We start from the raw sequence: 21,522 nt of genomic DNA, 5'->3' as shown, positions 1-21,522 counted from the left end.
TTCCTGGTGCCATTCCACAGTTAGTCGACAAAAATCTTCTTTTTATTGCTTCAGTCCTTGTCGCCAGTTTTCTCTGCTGTTATATTTCTTTGTTGCCGCAAAGACGAAAGGTATGGTGGTACCCACACTCTGGATTCTTATAAAACATGGTCAGAGATTTATTAAGGGTGTTGCTCATACAATCAAGATGCTGATCTGCTCAAAGCCCATACAAACACTCTGCTGACGTCACTGCATATCCATGTCTCATAACCAGCAGGAATGTATTCCCAGATACTTAATGGGCAGCAATGTATGGGCACCCCACCATGTGCAAGTTACCCTCCAAGCCACACATCATCCTGACTTGGTATTGTATCGCTAACCGTCGTTGGGTCAGAATCCTGGAACTTCCTTTTTAACAGCATCTAGTGCCTTATCACAAACCTGTGGCATCTCAAAAGCACTTTATAACCACTGGATTGTTTTGAAATGCAGCCACTGTAAATAGAAAAACACAGTAAACAGTTTGCATATAGCAAAGTCCCATAAAATACAGGTGAATGAATGACCAGATAATCTGTCTGTAATGGTTTTGATTATACAATATTATAGCAGTAGGGTATAGTAAAGTGCTTGCAGAAAGCGCAACAATTTGAAATCTGTTCGATTGCTCCCCCTCACGCACCAATGTTTATTTCCCATACGTTTTGGAAGTTTGCCATGTTCATTTGCTATCCCATTTTGGAGCTAACAGTCAAATGTTCTACCCATTCTGCTAACCTTGGCTCTGGAGGTTCCTCCCTCCAAAGGAAAGAGTATGCACAAGAGGTTTTCAAAGCTGCTCATATCTTGTAACAAATATTAATGCTACATTAGTAGCTGGTCATTGTAACTGTCAGCCAGTAAGCATCATGTAGCCTAGTGCCTCTTGTTAAAATAAAGCATTCCGAAAACAGGCTATTTGGTTCAAACAGTCCATATTGCTGTTTACCCTCCGAACAAACAGTTGGATCTAATATAATTTGCCTGTCCTTTTTCCATATCCCTTTGTTTTTTTCTTTTATTCACTATCCTAAAACAAACCCTGCCTCAACCACTAATACCAAAGTGAACTCTTTCTAAATGGCTTTCTCATGCTTTCTGGATCTCTTCAGTTAATCAGATATCTGTAGCCCCTTGTTTTTGACAACTACTGTAAATGGTCAGCCATCAAAAAACTTATCAAGCCTCATGACTGGTATAATTACATAACTGCGAGTTTGAACTCTGTAACAACGAGAACAGAACAGACTCAAACATTTTTGATACCATACTTGAATGCAAATATATTTTGATAGCTATAGCTACAATGGAGTGAGATCAGAGGAAAAATAGCAGTCCACCAACCTGATAATATTTCAAGACGACTGACTGGCTTCTTTTTAAAGAGTGTCTTTAAAATTTAAACAATGCAGCTGCATTCAAAATAAGCTTTTAAAATCTGCCTCGAAAAGCATTTATCCATGTTGCATTCCTTCTACTCTCCAGGGATAATTTGTTAATAAAAATGTATTATTTGAAAATTAAAACAAACTATTTTTACTTTTAGGTGTTATACTTATTTGAAAAGATTTAAAATCGCGAAGAGTAAAATCTGGAAATACGAGCCAGGCCAGGCAGCATCTGTGTGGAAAAACAGAAGTAGGTCAGCGTTTTAGACCTTGAAACTTTTTAGTGAAGAAAAATGGCAACAAAAATGTAAAGTTCTTTGTATGAAATGGTTTAGTTGCATTGTCTAAGAAGTAGGTGTAGTAAAAATGCATTATATCTTTTTCAATGTACATTACACAGCTGGATTAAATGGATATTTATAAATTATAGAGAAATATAAAAGCTTATTTTATTCAGTGCCTAATAGTTTGACAAACTACATCATGTGATCCCACATTGTGTAAGTGGCAGCTGTTGTCCTCTTGGCTAAAGCAGAGAAGTGGAAGTAAGCTAGCTGGAAATGTTGCCCAGCCATCTTTGCAAATTTACTGGCAGTCAATGAAAACCGGAAAAATACAAATGTGTTCAAGCAGCTTTCCTCCTTTTCTTGCTCTTTATTTTTTAGATTTGTATTATCTCATGCTAAAACTGATGATTATTTAGATATGGTAATTTTCAGACAATTCTTAGATAGAACACTACTATAAAAATATTTTCCTGTTTTTGATTATTTGTGCACATGCTTTATGGTTTATTTATTAAAAATCATACCTACCTAAGTATTTACATGTATTCCTAAGAACACCTGTAAATTCCTTAGTGGGGGTAACATGCTAATTTAATCACCTTTCTTAAATTCCTCATGCTATAGCAATTTTCATGTTTGTGCTTAGGAAATTCTCGAAAGTGTGTGGTGACTACATGTGATTGGAACTGTTGGTCTAAAAACTACTTTTGTGATTTCTTCCTTTGCAAAATTATTTTCAATTGAAACATACATGAGAAATTAGCAATCAGTTTTATGCTTGGTGTTTGCAGCAGATTGTTAACTCTTAGATTGGTAATTTGTGATTGGTAGCCATTTTAAAATCTGCTTTCAGGCACTTAAGACATAAGGTGAAGCATAGCAGTTGTATGCTATTGTATCTGATGTTGATTATTGTTTGATGTCTGTTAGAAATTAGATTGATTAGAACTCAGTAATGCTGTTTCCTTCACGTGGTACACAAATTAATTTAAGTAAAATTAATTACAGTAATTTTACTCTGAGGAATCATTCTTTTACAGCATTAACCTTAATTAAATTGGATCACATGTGTGCTACAAAGTGCATTTTTTCTGATTATACTTCTGTGCAGCTCCTTTAGATGCCATCCTATGTTTAAGTTTTTGTTTGAGTGTATTTAATATAATTCTGTTCATTTATCAAAAATAGAACTTCATGGTTTATGTTCTATGGATTTATTTTATTAATAGGTTTGCCTATGCTGAATATTCACACATTGTCAGCCTTCGTTCAATGATAGTAGTCTTCCCTCTGAAGAACAAGGTTATGTGTTCAAGTTCCTACCTGAGAATTTACGCACTTAATGAGGCTGACACCTAAGTGCAGGTCTGAGGAAGTGCTGTATTGTCTGAGATCTGATCTTATGGATCAGATATTAAACTGAGACATGAGCACTCTCTCGGGTATAAGTATGTATGACACTATTTGAAGAAAAGCAGGGGAGCTATTTCAGTTTCCAAGCCAATATAGAACATAGAACATAGAACATAGAACGATACAGCGCAGTACAGGCCCTTCGGCCCTCGATGTTGCACCGACATGGAAAAAAAAACTAAAGGCCATCTAACCTACACTATGCCCTTATCATCCATATGCTTATCCAATAAATTTTTAAATGCCCTCAATGTTGGCGAGTTCACTACTGTTGCAGGTAGGGCATTCCACGGCCTCACCACTCTTTGCGTAAAAAACCCACCTCTGACCTCTGTCCTATATCTATTACCCCTCAATTTAAGGCTATGTCCCCTCGTGCTAGCCACCTCCATCCGCGGGAGAAGGCTCTCGCTGTCCACCCTATCTAACCCTCTGATCATTTTGTATGCCTCTATTAAGTCACCTCTTAACCTTCTTCTCTCTAACGAAAACAACCTCAAGTCCATCAGCCTTTCCTCATAAGATTTTCCCTCCATACCAGGCAACATCCTGGTAAATCTCCTCTGCACCCGTTCCAAAGCTTCCACGTCCTTCCTATAATGAGGCGACCAGAACTGTACGCAATACTCCAAATGCGGCCGTACCAGAGTTTGGTACAGCTGCATCATGACCTCATGGCTCCGGAACTCAATCCCTCTACCAATAAAGGCCAACACACCATAGGCCTTCTTCACAACCCTATCAACCTGGGTGGCAACTTTCAGGGATCTATGTACATGGACACCGAGATCCCTCTGCTCATCCACACTACCAAGAATTTTACCATTAGCCAAATATTCCGCATTCCTGTTATTCTTTCCAAAGTGAATCACCTCACACTTCTCCACATTAAACTCCATTTGCCACCTCTCAGCCCAGCTCTGCAGCTTATCTATGTCCCTCTGTAACCTGCAACATCCTTCCGCACTGTCTACAACTCCACCGACTTTAGTGTCGTCTGCAAATTTACTCACCCATCCTTCTGCGCCCTCCTCTAGGTCATTTATAAAAATGACAAACAGCAACGGCCCCAGAACAGATCCTTGTGGTACGCCACTCGTAACTGAACTCCATTCTGAACATTTCCCATCAACTACCACTCTCTGTCTTCTTTCAACTAGCCAATTTCTGATCCACATCTCTAAATCACCCTCAATCCCCAGCCTCCGTATTTTCTGCAATAGCCGACCGTGGGGAACCTTATCAAACGCTTTACTGAAATCCATATACACCACATCAACTGCTCTACCCTCGTCTACCTGTTCAGTCACCTTCTCAAAGAACTCGATAAGGTTTGTGAGGCATGACCTACCCTTCACAAAACCATGCTGACTATCCCTAATCATATTATTCCTATCTAGATGATTATAAATCGTATCTTTTATAATCCTCTCCAAGACTTTACCCACCACAGACGTTAGGCTCACCGGCCTATAGTTACCGGGGTTATCTCTACTCCCCTTCTTGAACAAAGGGACCACATTTGCTATCCTCCAGTCCTCTGGCACTATTCCTGTAGCCAATGATGACCTAAAAATCAAAGCCAAAGGCTCAGCAATCTCTTCCCTGGCTTCCCAGAGAATCCTAGGATAAATCCCATCTGGCCCCGGGGACTTATCTATTTTCACCTTGTCCAGAATTGCCAACACTTCTTCCCTACGCACCTCAATGCCATCTATTCTAATAGCCTGGGTCTCAGCATTCTCCTCCACAATATTATCTTTTTCTTGAGTGAATACTGACGAAAAGTATTCATTTAGTATCTCGCTTATCTCCTCAGCCTCCACACACAACTTCCCACCACTGTCCTTGACTGGCCCTACTCTTACCCTAGTCATTCTTTTATTCCTGACATACCTATAGAAAGCTTTTGGGTTTTCCTTGATCCTACCTGCCAAAGACTTCTCATGTCCCCTCCTTGCTCGTCTCAGCTCTCTCTTTAGATCCTTCCTCGCTTCCTTGTAACTATCAAGCGCCCCAACTGAAACTTCACGCCTCATCTTCACATAGGCCTCCTTCTTCCTCTTAACAAGAGATTCCACTTCTTTGGTAAACCACGGTTCCCTCGCTCGACCCCTTCCTCCCTGCCTGACTGGTACGTACTTATCAAGAACATGCAATAGCTGTTCCTTGAACAAGCTCCACATATCCAGTGTGCCCAACCCTTGCAGCCTACTTCTCCAACCAACACATCCTAAGTCATGTCTAATGGCATCATAATTGCCCTTCCCCCAGCTATAACTCTTGCTCTGCGGGGTATACTTATCCCTTTCCATCACTAACGTAAAGGTCACCGAATTGTGGTCACTGTCTCCAAAGTGTTCACCTACCTCCAGATCTAACACCTGGCCTGGTTCATTACCCAAAACCAAATCCAAAGTGGCCTCACCTCTTGTTGGCCTGTCAACATATTGTGTCAGAAAACCCTCCTGCACACATTGTACAAAGAACGACCCATCCAATGTACTCGAACTATATCTTTTCCAGTCAATATTAGGAAAGTTAAAGTCTCCCATAACAACTACCCTGTTACTTTCGCTCTTTTCCAGAATCATCTTCGCCATCCTTTCCTCTACATCTCTAGAACTATTAGGTGGCCTATAGAAAACTCCCAACAGGGTGACCTCTCCTTTCCTGTTTCTAACCTCAGCCCATACTACCTCGGAAGAAGAGTCCCCATCTTGCATCCTTTCTACCACCGTAATACTGTCCTTGACTAGCAGCGCCACACCTCCCCCTCTTTTGCCCCCTTCTCTGACCTTACTAAAGCACCTAAACCCCGGAACCTGCAACAACCATTCCTGTCCCTGCTCTATCCATGTCTCTGAAATGGCCACAACATCGAAGTCCCAGGTACCAACCCATGCTGCCAGTTCCCCTACCTTATTTCGTATACTCCTGGCATTGAAATAGACACACTTCAAACCACAGACCTGAACACTGCCGCCCTCCTGCGAAGTCAAAACTGTGCTCCTGACCTCTCTACTCTCAATCTCTCGCACCCCAAAACTACAATCCAGGTTCCCATGCCCCTGCTGAATTAGTTTAAACCCCCCCAAAGAGTACTAACAAATCTCCCCCCCAGGATATTGGTGCCCCTCAGGTTCAGATGTAGACCATCCTGTCTATAGAGGTCCCACCTTCCCCAGAAAGAGCCCCAGTTATCCAGAAATCTGAATCCCTCCCGCCTGCACCATCCCTGTAGCCACGTGTTTAATTGCTCTCTCTCCCTATTCCTCATCTCACTATCACGTGGCACGGGCAACAACCCAGAGATAACAACTCTGTTTGTTCTCGCTCTGAGCTTCCATCCTAGCTCCCTAAAGGCCTGCCTGACATCCTTGTCCCCTTTCCTACCTATGTCGTTAGTGCCAATGTGGACTACGACTTGGGGCTGCTCCCCCTCCCCCTTAAGGACCCGGAAAACACGATCCGAGACATCACGTACCCTTGCACCTGGGAGGCAACATACCAAACGTGAGTCTCTCTCGCTCCCACAAAATCTCCTATCTGTGCCCCTGACTATTGAGTCCCCAATTACTAATGTTCTACTCCTTTCCCCCCTTCCCTTCTGAGCAACAGGGACAGACTCCGTGCCAGAGGCCCGTACCCCATGGCTTACCCCTGGTAAGTCGTCCCCCCCACAAGTATCCAAAACGGTATACTTGTTACTCAGGGGAACGACCGCAGGGGGTCCCTGCACTGACTGCTTCTTCCCAGTCCCTCTTACAGTTACCCATCTATCTCCAGTCTTTGGTGTAACTACTTCCCTGAAGCTCCTATCTATGACCCCCTCTGCCTCCCGAATGATCCGAAGTTCATCCAGCTCAAGCTCCAGGTCCCTAACACGGTTTTTGAGGAGCTGGAGTTGGGTGCACTTCCCACAGATGAAATCAGCAGGGACACTGACGGCGTCCCTCACCTCATACATTCTGCAGGAGGAGCATTGTACTGCCTTCCCTGACATCCCCTCTAGATTAAAAAAAAAACAAGAAAAAGAAAAAGAAAGGAAGAGCTTACCTGATATTACCTCAAACCCTGATCCCGCTGAAAGGTAAGCAAATTTAAAGGCACTCACTCACCTTCACGACAGGCCCCTGCTCCCGCTTCCCAACCACCGTGGGGTGGGGGGGTTGGTTAGAGGAGGAGGTAGGGTGGGAAACACTCACAAAGTGTTTCGGGTTTAACTGTCAGTTGCCAACAGCCCCTCCACAAACCACCTTCAACTTAGGCTGACCGCACTGCACGTATGCAAATTTCCCCAGAACAGCTGATCAGTAGCTCTGCTCTGCTGCCCTCTGCTGGTTATCTGCCCCTTAAGCAACAGTAAAATAAAGTATCTCTTCTCATTTATCTTGATGCTGTTTTGTGGAATCCTACTGTGCACTCATTGGCTACGATGCTTGTTTATGTTACAATATTTACTGTTACAATGGCTATTCTTCAAAAGTTATTCATTGGCTGTGAATTGTTATGGGATACTCAGAGGACGTGAAAGGTGCTATATATATTTTGATGCGTTGAAATTGAATTCAAACCATACCAGGTTCAAATTGCTGCTCATAATTCCAATTGAATTTTCCATTTTCACTAATTTTTATAGCACAAAACCAGCAAAAAGTTTTTTTAAAAACCAGAAACAACTCAATATCTGAGCATACATTTTTATTTATGTAGTAATTGAAGCAAAATAATTCTGAATTAATTTGGATGTTATATTAGCTGAGATCCTTTTGTTCACATATATTGCCCTTGTGAACTGTAGTTTTCCTCCTTCCCTTGTAACCTGGAGGTTTCCTCCTTGAGCGCCATCCACAAATTGTACTGGGAGCTACAATATCAGGTTATGCCCAAGGAGCTTCCCAATCGTATTAGAATAAGCGCGGATTTAAAATGAGCATGAGGTCAGCATAATATTTGGGACCATAGGAAAGGTCACACAAATATACTTTTTTGAGTCTTGAAACTAAACTTTTCTACTCATTTCACTGTCACCCGTGTAATTGAGGCACAAGATTTTAAGAAAATGCAATTGGGGTAGATTTTCAATTTTTAACATGATATATTTTGCCAGCGACACAATGGAGGGCATTTCTAAGACAGATTAAGATCTTTCAAAGAGTTGACAAAATTAGTTTTCCTGCTTCGCATCAAAACCTTTACACCCTCACCTTTTCCCCAAACTAGCAGATTTGAAGGATATTCACATTTGAAAGACTTAATGGATCAACATGCAACATTTTGGAGATGGGCATATTATAGTTAGGTGAGTAATAGATTCATGCCCAGAATTAATGATTATTTAGGTCATGTCATTAATTTTCATCCAGATTACATCGCTGGCGCCCCAGTGCAGCACTGTTGGAGATGCTACTTTTTGGATGAGACATTAAAAACCAAAGCTACATCTGTCCTCTAAAGTGGACGTTAAAGATCGTTTGACACAATTTCAAAGAAGAGCAGAGGAGCTTTCCCCAGTGTCCTGACCAATATTTATTCCTCACTCAGCGTCAGACATGTAGATTTATATGATGATTATCACATTGTGAGGTCTTTCTCCTGCGTTTCCTACAACAGTTACTAAATTCAAATGTGCTTCATTGCATGGAAGGCACTGTGGGACACCGAGGTTGTGCAAGGCTATTTAAATGTAAATTATTTCTTTCTGTCTAGCAGCAAGGAAGCATTGGTCTTTGTCCGTTCTTCTCACACTCATCTTTCTGCTACCAGCTTCTTTTCTATGGAGAATAAGCAAAATTGTAATTGTTTGTAATGATTGGCAGCCTGAGGTTTGTGATTAAGAATCAAATGTTCAACATTCTAAAATGCTAGAGCAATGCTCTGTATCAGGCATGAAAGGATTGAAATTGAATGCAAGTCATGGAACCTAATATAAATGATTAGAGGCGTTTTATACATTTTTTTTAAATCACTGTAATGTGGTCTTATCGACTTGTAAGTTTTCATAGCCGCTTGGACTGGGTTTTGCTTCCAGCATTACTTTTTTTGGATATAAAGAATTCAACAGAAGCTACTTAATGTCATAGAAATTCAGAATATGTAAAATGGCTCCAGTATTCTCGATGCATAGGTAGATAATATGCAACTATCATGTGCATTTTTATAGTACAAATCAAGTCTGATAATGTATGAGGGCTTTACAAAGAAGGGGGCTGGAAATGTATCAAGGCCAAAAATACAGCCAGCAAAAGGTTCTTTATGAGTTTTGTAGGGAAGGGAACAAGATGGCATTGTTTTTGGGAGAGAGTTCTGAAGAGCTGAGACTTAGATGCATAAAAATACAAAGATGTTACAACGCATTACAGAATGTTCAGCTCAATCCTCTTAGTCTTTGTGTAACCAAATAGTTCTAATGTCATTACTCTTATTGTTTCAATTTCATTTCCTTCACCCTTGTAGTCAGTTAATCTTGAATTTTTAAGCATTTCTGTTATATTCTGTAATCTGCATTGTTCTAAGAAAAGAAACTCCAATTTTTCAAGCTCATCTTGCCTTGTGCCAGGCCGTATCTGAATGAATCTGCATTGTATCCCCTGCTAAAACCTCTGGTGGTGTGGAGCAATATTGAATTCAGCCAGTCAAACTGAGGTCATATGGTAAAACCAACCAACAGGAGAGGCAAAATAAAAATGTTTTTGCTGCACTCTTTTAGCCAACCTCTATCTGGCCTCTCACCTTCCCAGTGGTCACTCTTGAATTTATTTTCTCTTCTGTACACATATTGAGCCTATCTACCATGACCTCAGAAATATTCCCTGCCCGGAGCAGGATTTTCATGTAGTCAGCTTTTCCCTTGTCAGCATCCAATCTGATTCAGCCTTTCTGTTTTTGCACTACCTCTCTGTTAACGGTAGGATCAGGCTCGGTATATTCTGAATCATTCCCAACTCAGTTGTATTCTTTTTCTTCAGCCAATTGAAAGGATTTTGGGAATTCAGGACACAAACCTCAGTCCAACCCCAAGAGCAAGAGCATTGAGAACCTGTTGTAACACCATCTGGCTTTTACGCAGGAACCACACGACCCATCTATACCTCAGAGTTTCGGGTCAAACAGGGATGAAGGTGTTGTGGTGCAAATTTAGAATTTTGAAATCTCGGTGCCACATGGCTGAAAGATATTAACAAAATGAAGAGGCTTTTTTTTTACAATTACTTGTATTTATATACTACCTGAAGGTTCAGTCATGGTGGGGTGATCAAAATTAGGGATGTGTAAAAGGCCAGAAGGAAAGGAATGCAGAAATCTTGAAGGGCTGGAGGAACTCACTCAGATACCTCATTCAAGCATACTCTAGGCTGTTTAGGAGTGATGTTACACTTTCAAAGGATAGTAGAAACCTGCAACTCCCTGAAATAGCTTTGAGGCTTGATCAAATAAAAGTTGCAAAATTGCGATTGATAGATTTTAGTCAGGGCCAGTGCTAGGAATTGCGGGCCCAATTAGAAAAGTGATGGCGGGGCCCCTACTCTACAAAAGTAAAAATTTATGTATGTTTATATTTCGTGTAGTATGCTCGTCTTTAACCAAAAAAAAACATTAAATGCTTGATATACTAAAATTTTGAAACTTACTTACCCGGGCGGAAGGATTTGTCGACGGTAATGCGGTGCGTTCCCCAAAAGTAAAAACTACCCTATAGTTCCTCTTAGAATACAAAAAAGGCTTCAAACGGTAACTCTGTCGCCGCTGTAGCGGGGCCCCCTTAAGGTGCGGGGCCCAATTTGATGAAATTGGTCAAATAGGCTTAAAACTGGCCCTGATTTTAGTTGGGTGGGTATGAAGAGGTTTCGAACCATGGTGGGTAAATTTAATTGTGAATCGAGATCAGACACAATTTAATTGAATGGAAGAACAATCTCAAGCAGCTGAATGGTCTACTCCTGTTCCTATCTTCCTCTGTCATATGGTCCCTCTCACTCTGTCACACACCTTCACTCACTCTGTCACACACCCTCTCTCTCTGTCACACACCCTCTCTCACTCTGTCATACACCTTCTCTCACTCTGTCACACACCCTCTCTCTCTGTCACACACCCTCACTCACTCTGTCACACACCTTCTCTCACTCTGTCTCACACCTTCTCTCACTCTGTCACACACCCCCTCTCACTCTGTCACACACCTTCCTCTCTAGCTTTCTCTCACCCTCTTGCGTGCACCCACATGGTCTCACACTCACTCACTCTCACACTCTCACTCACTCTTTCCCCCCTCACGCTGATACAAATTAAGAAAATGCAGTAATGCTGTTGTACTGGTAACATATTACTTCCATATACGTCATTGTTCACTGCAATGTTTCTTATGGATTTGTATTTTTAGTCACCATTTTGTTTTTACTGGAGATCTGCTGCCCTCTGTTGGAATTCCAGTTTTAAACCGCCTTGGATGAAATTCTTAAGTTTTGCTTTCACAGTACACTGGTCATTATTCTCCCATTAACACATTCTGATATCTTACTTTTTATGCAACTATTAGAACCTCATCCAGTCCTTCATGTTCCCTGTTTCATGATCTACACATCTTTATCGTAATCTCTCGTAACTCCCACCAATCATTGTCCTTTGACTCTGCTCCGCCCCCTCTTACACACAGGAACAATTGTAAATAAGGTTGAGCTGCAGGTGCAAATAGCTGTAAGGGAATATCATTGATAACAGAGACTACCACATCTGAATATGCCTGTGAATTTATAAACAAATGGACATTTGCACTTTTAATAACATAATAGAAAATGGACAATTTACTTTGAAGCAAGGGATGGTCAAGGAGCTAGGTGCCCTCTCGCTTGCAAATGTACATTTGTTCCGCAGAATGAGGTGGATCACGTTGAGGAACATAGAGACAGCAGACATAGTATTGTACGGTTTTGATTAACTATGGAAGAGGATCAGGAGCAGTTCAGAGTAAAAATACTTAATGATGCTATGACAGTTTCAGAGGGTTGGGAATGAATTAGGCCCAGGTAAATTGAAATCGCAGGTTGGCAGGCAAAACTGTAATTGAACTGGTTGAATTTAGACCGTTCAGCGTGGAAGTGTAAAATGAAATAAGAGGGGCATTGGATGTGGGTATAGGAATAGATTAGCTGCTAATGTAAAAGGGAATCCCGGGGCTGGTTTACCTCACTGGGCTAAATCGCTGGCTTTTAAAGCAGACCAAGCAGGCCAGCAGCACGGTTCGATTCCCGTACCAGCCTCCCCGGACAGGCGCCGGAATGTGGCGACTAGGGGCTTTTCACAGCAACTTCATTGAAGCCTACTCGTGACAATAAGCGATTTTCATTTCATTTCAATCTTCGATAGTCTTATAAGTAGCAGGTGGATAGTAATAGGAGGGTTGGGGCCAATGTTGACCAAAAAGGAGGCCTACATGTGGAGGCAATGGCACGGCTAAGGTACTAATTTTCTGCTTTCTATCTGTCTTTACCAAGGAAGAAAATGCTGCAGAAACAGTGGAAGAATAGGAAGTTGTGACACACGGGTGAAAAATATATTGGGGCAGTACCAGAAAAGCTGGCTGCACTTAAAAGTTGATAAGTCACTAGGTCACAATGGAAGGCAAGGCATGTTTATAATTTATCATTTATTTTTAAAATCAAATTGAAAATCAGTGTGTGTAAAAAGAAAAGAAACAAGACAGCATGAAAAAATGAAATGAAAAAAAGAGAACCCAGAGGAACTATTAAGATTATGTAGCAATGTAAGTTGACAGTCAAGTCCTGTTATATATGTGGACATAAGTATTTATAATGGATGAACCAAGTTGCCAAATTGGCAACAGCAAGTCAAGAGGCACAGACGGTACGTAGGGACAGATCATATTAATCACCATGGTGAGTTTATGCTAACTGCGCCCATTTGCAGTTACATTAAAGTTACATTATTTTTAGGCACACCGATTCACATACCTTTATAAAAACTTTTAAATATTAAATACTGAATTTACTAAAAATTATAACTGTTCACAAATGAAACAATTGAACGGCTCTGTACAGATTTGAGTAATTTCAGTTATTTAAAATCAGATTATTCAGATGGTGGGCTAGACACCCTGCTTAAAAGATTTTTCTAAATAAACCTATTTTCGGATGATAAAAGCTGCAGCAGGTTGCCCTTGTTAAATATGTTATGGAATATTAAGGCAAGAAAATAATTTTAAAATACATTCTAAGAGGTTGTCCGATTACACTGCTTGTGACTGAATCTTACAATTTGATATGCATGCATTATATGGAAATGAGTTTGATCAGAAATTTGAAAAATAAATTAATTCTGAAAACTAACACTATGCCCAGATTACCAATTGTGAACAAAACAGAAACTATAACTTAAAATGCAACATGTTTCCATTACAAAATTTCTGAAATTAGAATTCAATTTCCATTGAATTCGCATCAAATTTTTTTATATCCCATATAATTGGAACCTTTCCTACCATACAATATATTACTGCACTATACATAGAGGCTTCATTCCCGGATTTTGAAAAAGTGTGATGCTCTCATTAAATGTTGATATATGACATTACAATTTGCAACTAGACTCTTTGTTTTACATAAAAGTAATGATAATGTATTCAATATTGTTCATAACTGTTGAAACCAGGACTCATGAGGAGCACCCTAACTTCATTATTTTCCACCCAGAAAATTGAAATATTGCATCTCTCTCTGTCTTCCTCATAAAATTGTCACTCAACACTGTGTCAACTAATAATTTACCTGGGTTTAATCATTTCTACTTTGTAATTCCTGGCTCTTGACCTTGAGATTCTTCAAATTGAAAAAATACACTTTAATTCTATCACTATGGTTTCAGTTGTTTGTGATGTCAGAATATTTTATCTCCATAGCTTCAGCAATTGTTTTGCTGGCACTTGTACTAATGAACAAGTGCATCAGGAGAAATGTCAACTGAAAATCTTCTGCAAGTATTTGTCAGCATACAAATAATTTTAGGTTGAGCAATATGCAATGACAAACTCAAACAGGTAAGGAAAAAGTACTTATAGTTTCTGGATTATTTCAAATGTTTTTCCACATCACTTTTTTATTTTATTTAGCTGGCCCTCATCCTCTTTCCTGTCCCTTAACCCTGCTTACCTCAGTATCCCCTAGCATCCCATCCTATGTCTCTTTTATATATAGACCAGACAAGAAAACTGCTAAAATAATTATTTTAACGTCTGTCTATAATCCATTACCCAGGGTTGAATTGACAGTGGGTTGATTGGCAGTGGCGGAGGTGGATTTCTATTTTGCGACCCTTGTGGAAGATCTACACCTCTGCTCAGTTCTCTCACTTGAATACCTGACTGGTTTAGAATTAGCAGAAAGATTGTGACTACAAATCTATAACCTCCCATTCTGGAGAAATGCGTTGTATTTTATCCTATAATCTATGAAAATGCATTCAATTGAACAACATGATGGCATTTAGGAAAGGGCACATTAAGGTTGATGTAGAGATCAGGATTTGTTCTTCTTTTCTCTTCTCATACGCAAATTGTACATAAGACAACTATTGAAATCTGATGCGAAATGCCCACTTATAAATATTTACTTACAAAAGAAAATAATTACAAACGTACGACCCAGGTTGTCGGGCAATGCTTTTTCACATGCACAGCTCAAAATCATGCATCTCCCCCATATTTGAACAGATGCATGCAACATTTGCATGAGGCAAGTTCCCTTCTGACATCAGCCTAACTCTGAGACAGTTATTTCCTTTGTTCTCATAGACCAATGTGAATGAAGCACAACTTACATTCCCAATTATCTTAGATGCTTCTCTCACCAGTTAATTTCAGTTTTGTATACCATTTTTATGTTGTGTTTTAAACAAAAGTAAACTAATATTTCACAGCATGATTAAATTTACCCATTCAGTTGTCTTTTAGGTCCTTTAATATATTATTGAAGTTCACACTTCAGGGTCTGAGCATATCTCTAAAGTCTGGGCTTCGCATACAGTCTGTGTATCAATATTACTATAAGAGTAGAAGAGTGGTTCTCCTTAATCCATGAGGATTTAAAGGTTTTTAAAAAACTTTTCCCAAATAACTTTGGAAGAAACTGGAAATTGAATTCCTAATTTTATTTCAGGCAAGTCTGGCATTAACGTGCTATTTTCTGATACAAGGTAACAACTGTTGTGTTAGTTTCCATTGATTGAAAAGAAAATAGGGAAGATTGATTGAGAATGTACTTTATTTGTTAAGAAATTTTTCATTGCTGATAAAAATTCTAGATAATAGGAATGCGATGGTTTTAAAGAGACAAAGGGAATTTCAGATCCCGATCTCTTGGGCTTCGTCGCCCACATGACCGGATGCTGTGTCTCCAGCAACCACAAATGCTGCAGATTGTGTTCTCTTCTCTCTCTCTCTCTCTCTCTCTCTCTTGCCCCCTCCCCCCTCCCCTCCCACCATGCTTTGAAACCCCATTATTAGTCCTGATGGACTTCAAGAAACTCACTGCCCACTTCATGGTTACAGCATCCTCAAAGCCTCATCTCAATGCTAATAAGTTGATTTGCCTGACATTGCTACTTCACATAGGAAAAGGGGTGTTAACATCTCCAACTCACAGTGAGAAAGCATCACAGGAGATTGCTTAGCCATTTAAAGTGCAAAATGCTTTATGATTTAAACAATGACGCAGAGATGCAGCAAGTAAACTGATGTTTGGCTGTTTGATAAGTGACGATATTTCAAAATGAAACCATTGATTCGAAAGAACTAATCCAGATCCTGAAGGATTAAAAGGCATAAAATACATAAAAAAACATTTTTTTTTAATACTTTAAAGGTATGAGCTACATAGGCAATGGATAGTCTTTAAATTATTATTACATAGTTTACAGCAACTATACATTCCTTCAAGGCTCAAAAAACACACAAAGAAAAGATAGGCAACCATGGCTAATAAAGGAAGTTAAGGATGGTACGGAGTTAAAAGAAAGACCTATAAGATTGCAAGAAATAGTAGTAAACCTGAGAATTGAGAGGATTTTAAATACAGCAAAGGACCGCGAAACTGATGAGGGAGAATAGAATATGAATGTAAACTAACAAAAAATATAAAAATGGACAGTACAAGCTTCTATCGGTACATAAAAAGAAAATGTTTGGTTAATGGACAAATGGCAGGAAAGCTAAATGATTAGTTTATGTCTGTCTCCACTAAAGAAGATACAAGAGTTCTTCAAAAATTAGAGATCTAAGGTACTAAAGAGAATGAGAAATTGAAGGTTATTTATATTCCTAAGAAGGCTGTGTTAAAGAAATTAATGGGCGGTCTGAAGGTTGATAAGTCCCTGGAACCTGATGTTCTACATCCCAGTGTGTTGTAAGAAGTAGCTTTCAAAATGATGGATGCATTGGTGGTTATCTCCCAAAGCTACAGAATTCCCGAATCTGGAATGGTTCCTGTAGATCGGAAGGTAGCAAATGCCACCTCACTATTTAAGAAGGGAGGGAGAGAGAAAACAGAACTGCAGTACTGTAAGCTTTTCATCAATAGTAGGGACAATGCTAGAATATAAAAGATGTGAATAATGGACATGTGGATAATAATAATCTGGTTGGGCATAAGTCAGCATGGATTGGCCATGCTAAATGGCTCTTTAATTGGGAAAAAAAAATGAATTGGGTATTCATTCTAAATTTAAAAAAATATATATATTTGTTTAAAGTTGAGGAAATTACTAACAATTGCAAAGGGCGGTCGGTGCCCTTGGATTTTTAGATGGATTTTGATAACGCCCCCAACAGGAGGCTGGTTAGCAAAATTAAAGGATAGTCGGTAATGTACTGGTATTGAGAATTCCTAAACTTCAGTCCGGATGCAAGTATCAGTCGAACACCAGATAACTTCAATGATTCTTTTATTCACCGCGGGGCTGCTGCACCAGTGTAACTCTGGGTTACAGCAAGTGAAGGCGATTTTCTTTCAGTTACAGTTAATTATATACTTGTACAAAACCCCTCCTTCATACATTTTCTTCTTTGTCTCAATATTCACACAGTTAGTTCATTAGCTACATAGCATAGCAATTTTCATCATCAGAAGGAGTAACCCGTTTCCCAGCTGTGTTTTGTTTCAGTCACAGCCAGGATCGCGATAAGGCCGTCCCAGGCCGAACACAGAAGCAATTAATCTCACAAGGCACATACACGTATTACACAAACCTTGACATTCCATTTCCCATCAAGCTCTGATTCTATCTCGAGCCAAACTCTCATTATGGAATAAAAATTTGCTAACAGGCAGAAAACAGAGAGTAGGACTAAACTGGTCATTCTCGTTTTGCCAGGCTGAGAGGAGTGGAGTGTCACAAGGATCAGCCCCACCTGTTCACAATACATATCACTGATGTGGATGTGCGAACTAAATGTAATATTTATAAGTTCATGGATGATGAAAAGCTAGGTGGGAATGTGTGTGGTGAGGAAATTGCAAACTGGCTTCAAGAGGAGTGGGCAAGAATATGGCAGATGGAATATGATGTAGAGATATGATGTGAGGTTATCCACTTTGGTAGGCGGAACAGATGTGCAGAATACTTCCCAAATGGTGAGAGATTAGAGAGTGTAGGCGTACAAAAAATGTTGGTGTACAAAGATGTACTGACAAGGTGTCAGTAAGATGTTTCCCCTGGTTGGGAATCTAGAACTGGGAGACCCAATTTCGAAATAAGGGGGAAGCCACTTAGGACTGAAATGAGTCTTTGGAACTCTCTACCCCAGAGGACTGTGAAAGCTCAGTCATTGAGTATGTTTAAAGTAAAGATTGACAGATTCCGAAATACTAATGACAAAAAGGAATATGGATAGTGAGAGAGGAAAAAAACATTGAAGTGGAAGTTCAGCCATGATGGTACAATACAGATTTATTTATTTAATTATTTCTCTCTTGAAGGAACCTTGGCCACATGTTTATATAACTGGAAAGCAGCAGCAGTTTTGATTCGAAGACTGATTTTATTAGAAGATTGTAATTTTGCTATCTAATTTTTAAAATGTTAATAATGGTAGTTTATTTGTGGAAAAAGCACTACAATTAATCTTGGGGAGATATAATAAAGGGTTGTTTCTTAAATTTGTAGGGATATTTGATATAAGATATTTTAAGACCTGAGCAGGTCATGCCAAACGCCAGTGGCCTATGTCTGTCATGTTCTCCTGGATCCAGGAATGAACTATATAATAGAGTTTTGGGGAAAAGTGAGAGGTAGTTCAAAACCTGCTCTTTGCTTTGAATGTGAAAATCTCCTTTCCCTATTAAATACTTAACAGTAAATGTGGAATGTTAGGATAAAACAGTTCTTAAAAAGGTGATAATTAAGATTATAACCAATTTAGGTTGATCTGCGTGCACTATCGAGCGAGTGCTGCACTCAAAGGAGTTTTATTTCAAATGAGACATTACACCAAAGCCCTGTCTGTTCCCTGAGATAGATGTAAAAGATCCCATGTCACATTTGAGCAGGAACAAGAGTTTATTCCTAATTTTATTACTCAAAGCAGCTTCATCATAAAAACAGATTATCTGGTCATTATTTGCATTACTGTCTGAGGGAGCTTTCTCTGTGCAAATTTGCTGCTGGGCTTCGTACATTAAACACTATCTACACTTCAAAATTGCTTGTTTTCTGTAAAATGCGATGAACCATCGAAAGGTAATGCCACAGAAGGTGGCTATTAAGCCCATTATGTCTATGCCAACAGAAAAATAAAAGACTAGTTGTCTATTCTAATTTCACCTTCCAGCATCCATAGTCCTGCAGGTAATAGCATATCGCAATACCTTTTAAATGAGTTGAGGGTTTTTACCTCCACCACCAAAACAGGTATTGAATTCCAAACATTCCCTCAGGGCATTCCTGACTATCCTATCTAGGACACTCAATCTTGTACACCGCAATCTGGTCACCCCTCAGAATCCTCAGCACAAGGAAAGCAACTGCAGCCTATCCAATCTTTCCTCCTAGCTGTAATTTTCAAACCTTGGCAACATTCTTGTAAATCTCCTTTGTACTCTCTCCAGAACAATTATGCCCTTCCTGTCACGTGGCAATCAGAACTGCACACACGATTCCAGCTGTGGCCCATCTAGTGTTTTTATACAGTTGCATCGTTACATCCCTGCTTTTCTATTCCATATCTTGTCCAATAAAGGAAAGCATTCCATGTACTTTCTTTGCTACCTTATTTACACTGTCCTCCCATCTTTAGGGACCTATGTACTTGCACTCCAAGGTCCCTCAATGTCTCTACCCCTCCAAATAGCCTCCCATTTATTGTGTATTCTCCAGCTTTGTTTACCCTCCCCAAATGCTGTGAGACATCCGGAGGCTGGCAAAAGTGCTATTTAAATACAGGTCTTTGTTTAATTTAAAAAGAGTTTGCAAGGAATATATCCGTATGGCACCAACCTGAGATGGGAAAAAGGTGTAATGGAGTAGTTTCTTTATATCCTGCAAAGAAGGATATTTTGTGCAGTGCTTTTTTTTCCAGCAGCAGTTTCCTGTTGGCATATGGTTAAAATGCTTTTGATTTTAAAAATATCTATTATCTTTCTGAATCTGTGACTTACATAACCGTAATGTTGTTTCCTTCCTGCGAGGCTAAAAACGATGCACAGGAATTGCAAAGGGTAGCTGCCTTGATTTACTAAAAAAAAACAGCTTTCAAGAGAAAGACTATGTTCTTGTTAGACATTTGTTCCTCTTCTGCAACAGTATAAGCAGAAGTGTTGCTAAATGCTGAAGAACCAATTTATAATTGGTCCCCATAAGCACATTCTTGTGGGCTAGCTTTGCATTAGAGCTCTAATTATTTTAGCAGTGAAGTAACATGAAGAAAACAAATGTCATAAAATTATTTTTGATACATTTTGATTTAAATTAATTATTGTCCTTCTTAAAAAATGAAGAAATAAAGAAGTTTAAGAGGATTATAGATAATTAATGATCTGGGTTTGAGTGTCCACAATGTGAAATACATGCAGTGAAAAATCTCTAAAAATACAATGACACAAACTTACCGCTGAGTTAAAGGATGCTGCTGTCTGGCCTTTGACAACTAGAAATTTCTTCAAAATTTGTCCTATACCATACTTGTGTTTTTATAATTCCGCATCTGAACACATTTGATTCAATGAAGACTGGAGGAGTGGCAGGAGAAGACCTACAATATCTTAAATGAGGTGTCAACCTGATGAAGCCACAAGGCTGGACTACTTGCCTGCTAAACAGTGGGAGCAGTATGTAATATATATGAGCTCAACAATCTTGCAACCAATGGATCAATTCAAAGATCTGCAGTCCTGCCACATTCAGTTGTGGGCAATTAAACAACTAGCTGGAGAAGGCTCCACAAGTCGTCGTCTGTGGCAATCATTCACTAATGAATATGATTATCCACTTAAGAAACTCCATGTTACTGGTCATGGGTTCTGTGGGCCCTAGCATGGCTGTTGAGCCCCACCCTACAGGTGCGGCTTCGACCGCACACTTGACAGATGTTTCTGGGAGGTAGGATTGGTCCTTGGGTTCTAGATCGCTGGTGTTCCTTTCTCAAGCTCCTTTTCCAGGCCTCCTTTTGCCGTCTGGTGTCCTCGAAGAATTGTGTCCCTTCAATCAGGAGGTTCGTCTAAGTAGGTCTCTCCGGAGCAAAGATCTCCCAGGCGTTGACGTCTTTATTGCATTTCTTGAGGTAAGCCCTCAGGGTGTCTTTGAAGCACTTTCTTTGTCCTCATCTTGTTTAGGTGCCTTCCTTAAGCTGGTTGAAGAAGAATTGCTTTGGCAGTCAGGACTCTGACATCCTAAGCACATGGGCAGCTCAACAAAGTTGGTTTCGGATGATCATGGCCTCAATGCTGGTGCTCTTGACTCCTTCAAGGATGCTGATGTTAGTACGCCTGCCCTCCCAGCTGATATCGAGAATCCATCTCAGACAGTCTTGATTGTACCTCTCCAGGGCCTTAAGGTGGGGTCTGTATGTAGTCCCAAGTTTCTGAGCCATATAGAAGAGCTGGGAGAGCGACTGCATTGTACACGACTATCTTAGTGACAGAATGGATGCTGCAGTTGTCAAAGATACTCGTCCGAAGGGGGCACTTGCTGATCGTATACAATGTTGGATCTCCGCATCAATGCCAGCCTCAGATGATAGGTGGCTCCCCAGGTAGGGAAAATGTTCCATGTTTGGTAGAGTTCCTTCATTGATCTGGATGGAGGGAGAATCAAATCTTGTCTCGGGGCATATTGGGCTGAGACCGATTCTTCGGTATGCTTGCACGAATGTGTCAAGCATGGCTCGGAGATTCTCTTCTGAG

The 21,522-nt window shown here is 40.0% G+C and overlaps 1 protein-coding gene and 1 long non-coding RNA gene across 20 annotated transcripts in view; one reads left to right on the top strand and one right to left on the bottom strand.

Annotated features, from left to right (window-relative positions):
* The window catches only part of apc (APC regulator of WNT signaling pathway), a 263,910-nt gene that overhangs the window by 115,424 nt on the left and 126,964 nt on the right, over positions 1–21,522 (top strand). For 4 of the 18 annotated variants that reach the window (XM_038805096.1, XM_038805093.1, XM_038805095.1 and 1 more), the window contains one exon: positions 1,571–1,662. The exons of 10 other annotated variants lie outside the window; for them this stretch is intronic. The gene's annotated coding sequence lies outside the window, so the exon portion shown is untranslated. Of the gene's footprint in view, positions 1–1,570; positions 1,667–21,522 lie in introns of all 18 variants that reach the window. 4 more of the 18 variants (XM_038805102.1, XM_038805097.1, XM_038805098.1 and 1 more) reach the window with 1 other exon arrangement.
* On the bottom strand, positions 8,627–14,826 carry LOC119970459. 2 transcript variants are annotated; one of them, XR_005461620.1, is made up of 2 exons: positions 14,745–14,826; positions 8,627–8,889 (listed from the first exon to the last, which is right to left on the bottom strand). It is a non-coding gene; the product is annotated as an uncharacterized LOC119970459 (long non-coding RNA). The 2 variants fall into 2 exon arrangements; XR_005461621.1 differs by lacking the exon at positions 14,745–14,826 and adding an exon at positions 13,900–13,966.

Source organism: Scyliorhinus canicula, chromosome 8 (assembly GCF_902713615.1).
Source record: "Scyliorhinus canicula chromosome 8, sScyCan1.1, whole genome shotgun sequence".
Taxonomy (NCBI): domain Eukaryota; kingdom Metazoa; phylum Chordata; class Chondrichthyes; order Carcharhiniformes; family Scyliorhinidae; genus Scyliorhinus; species Scyliorhinus canicula.
Note: the sequence above shows the minus strand (reverse complement) of the source record. Positions and strands in the feature narration are given on the sequence as shown.